This window comes from Olea europaea, chromosome 3, assembly GCF_002742605.1.
Source record: "Olea europaea var. sylvestris chromosome 3, O_europaea_v1, whole genome shotgun sequence".
Lineage (NCBI taxonomy): Eukaryota > Viridiplantae > Streptophyta > Magnoliopsida > Lamiales > Oleaceae > Olea > Olea europaea.
In genome coordinates, this window is record NC_036239.1 from 18,333,366 (window position 1) to 18,337,364 (window position 3,999).

Below are 3,999 nucleotides of genomic sequence, written 5' to 3' on the forward strand. Positions count from 1 at the left end.
TTCCAATGCCTTTTTGATGAGCCAATCGTTGTTGACAGTATTTACATACTGCTTTGGTTTCTGGAATTCCATCGACCATACGACCAGTTTGAACCAATTTAAAATGATCCCAACATTTTGCATGCTTCTTTACCTTTCTCTTCCCTCTTGCATCGGGAATTTCAATAACAGGTTCATCATCCTGTTCCAAATCAATTGGAGCCTCAGCATCAACGTCATCCAAATTAATTTGATGACTACTTTCATGAACATTATAATCTTCAATATTTTCTGGAATGGGTACTTCATTTAGACCGTCGAACTCATTCCCATATTGATTATGGGACACATTTGCTTCATTTTCGACTCCGACATCGAACAAGTTTTCAATAAATGAGCGTGAATCCATTTGTGATTAATTGAAATTGAATGTTGAAGAAAAAGAAGTGAAGTATAATTGAGAAATGAATGAAGATTATGTAGTAGTGTAGAAACTATATTGTAAAATCAAGATTATAATTTAATGATATGAATATAAAATGTAGAAGAGTATAGAAATGAGAATAAATGAATGAATAATATTGATAATAATTGAGTTGTAGAGAATATAGTAGAGAATAAGAGATTGATAGTAAGTTTGGTAAGAAAAAATGTTGTAATTGATGGGTATTTATAGGAAGAAAATGAAATTTGAAAAAAATAAAATCAGGGACCAAAACGGTCACTGACAAAGTTCAGTGACCGTTCGGTCAAAAGTGACCGAACGGTCACTGAACTTTGTCATTGACCGTTCTGGTCACTGAAATTTTTTTTCTTTTTTTTGGACGAGCCACGAGCCCGGGCTCGTGGCTACTCGCCGAGCCGCTCGTCAATCAATTCATGGGTTCTACTCGTTGCTCGAGCTCGTTTTTTACGAGCTCGAGCGGCTCGTGGCTCGTTTTAGGCAAGCCCACGAGCCCGCGAACTACTCGGGCCCATTGCCACCATTAAGATCAGTCGATACTTATAACAGGATGAGATGAAATGATCGATTGGGTCTGGATACGAAAGCGATTGCTACTTCTTAGCATGGTAACAGTGGCAAAGTTTTTCATTATGGGGGCAGCATTATGCCGAGATCTTGGGAGTGGCAGAATCGGAGAAGCTGCTATTGATGATCGCCATCGAATCCCAGTCCTTCTGGATTATCGGCATCGAAGGTCTTGGGAGTGGATACCACTATATTGGAGTTGAGGCATCGAAAAAATAGCTGTTGGGAGTGGAGGCATGGGAGAAGCGACTGTTGGGAGTAGAGATAGTTTACCATCAATTGTAGCAGCGTTGAGTGACGCCAATCTCATATCGCCACCTGTGGAGAGGAGTGTTAGCTACTGTTGCAGTGCAACACCGACAATGTTGTGAGTGGTTGAGTACCCCGTCAATAGTTAATTTCGTGGTAGCAAAGAGAAAGACGAGATACAGAGAAATATAGAAAGAGAATGAAAATGGGAAAAGAATTAGGGTATGTAGTTGTAGTGAAAGACATTTATGAAGAGAGACTGAAATCTATTTGGATGAGGTGGGTGGGTGCATGGTTAATAGATTAATTTAATTTTAATAATATTTTATTAATATTAAAATTAAAATTATTACCTGATTAATAAATAAGTAAACTTCAAATTTAATTTTTGAACTACAATCTTTAAAAATCTGCCATTGTGTAATTTCCACTTTTGGGAAAAATCACAACTCATGTATTAATTTAATTTCAGGTTTTAAGTTTCAAATTTCAAAATTTAGGTGATAAATAAAAAATTAAATATATTAACATCACAATTATATAATTAATGATCACATGTGCGTGTTTATATATTACAATTTATTTATTGATCACATATTATCAAATTAATTGATCACAAATTATTTCATAATCACAGTAAAAATTTCGGTATATCACAAATTAATATATTTATAAGCCACAGATTATCGTTAAGTCGTAAATTTTCAAATTTTTATAACACAATTAGATAGTTGATCACAAATAATCGAATAGTTGGTCACATACTACTTCCACCACAGCCGCTTACGACAACCACCACCATCCACCGCCAGTAACACAGACACAGCTCGACAACCCACCACCAACGGCCATTTCAGTCCATTTTACTTTTGACGGTAAACTGGGTGCAACAACAACGCCACTTTACCACCACTGTTACCGTTTCCATCAAACTTCCATTTTCAACTTCACAATCATCGTTTTCAACTACAAAATCACCACTGGCACCGTCAGACCACCACCACTAGATCTACCGCCAAATTCAACAAAAGACTATCATAACCGCCAGATCCATCACCGTTCTCGCCACCAACAAGAATCACAACCACCACTAGATCCAACAAAATCACCGCCGCCGCCTTAAATTCTTACAAAAAAAATCTACAAATCTGTCTTCGGTACCACCACCACCGGCTCAAATCACAACCCACAGACTTTATACAAAACCACAAACTTCGTCAATGCCAAACCACAACCTCACATTCAAAATGTGCAAATTTTTAGACAACATTCACTACGCAGATCAGTCGATGCTTATAACAGGATGAGATGAAATGATCGTCTGGGTACGGATAAGAAAGAGATTGCTACTTCTCAGCATAGTAGCAGTGGCAGAGCTTCTCCATTATGGGGTGGCACTACGCCGAGGTTCCGAGAGTGGCAGAATCGAAGAAGTTGCTATTGATAATGATCGCCCCCGCGTCTGAGGTCTTTGGAGTGGCTACCACTGCATCGGAGTTGAGGCATTGAAAAAGCAGATGTTGGAGTGGAGGCGTGGGAGAAGCGATTATTAGGAGTAGAGATAGTTCTCCACCAAATGCAGCGATATCGAGCAACGTCGATCTTAGAGCGCTACCTGTAGTGAGGGGTCGTTAGTGACCACTACAGCACAACACCGACAATGTCGTGAGCAACTAAGCGCTCGCCGGTGGTTTATGCGGTGGCGGCGTGTGGTGGTAAAGAGAAAGACGATATATTTATGAAATATAGAAATAGAATGAAAAGGGAAAAATAGTGGTTGTAGTGAGATACTTTTATAAGTAGAGAGAGAGAGAGAGAGAGAGAGTAAATTTTTTTCTTTGGATGAGATGAGTAGGCGCATGGTTGATAGATTAATTTAATTTTAATAATATTTTAATAATATTAAATGTTAAATTATCATCTGATTATGATTAATTAAACTTCAAATACGATTTTTGAACTACATTCTTTAAAAGTATGCCTTGGTGTAATTTCCAATTTTTGATAAGCAGATTTATAAAGGAATGAAAAAACTAAGGATAAAAAGAAAATGAAAATATTATTAAAATATAAACACATATATTACAAATGTCTGAGATTATGATGGAAAGATCAAAGTTAAGGGTACAGGAAAATATCTTCAAGCGATCCCAACGGCATCGAAAATTAAAGTGCGCCGTTTCCAATGAATTGGCAGAATAAATAGATGCTCATGCCGGCTGGGAGTCAAGCCGACTCAGAAAAGGATAAGTTTGGCTAACAGTTGGGAGGGATTTTTTATCCTAAAAAATTGATTTTTGATCGTTATTTTACTATTTTAACTGTATTTTTTGACTTCTTCTCTTACAGGTGGACCTCACTTTTTTTCTAACGGTAAAAAAATCAATTCTCAAAATCCCTCCCAAACAGGCCCTAATTAAGTCACCACGAATTCACTTGCTTAACTAGAGATGTGCACATTTGGCCTTGTTTGGTAACCATTTTTAAAAAAAATGTATTTTTTTTTCTTCTTTCAATTACATATTCTTTATTAAAATAATATTACACGTAAATCAAAAAAATTTCTTTATTTTTCAACCACACATTTCACATCAATTTACTATTCTAAAATACATTTTTACATAAAAATGACGATAAAATTATTTTCAATCAATGTCAATCTACGACTCTATTGGAAGAACATAATAAAACTAGATTTTTTAAGGCAATAGAATTACGTTGAAGGTATTGTCAAATATAAT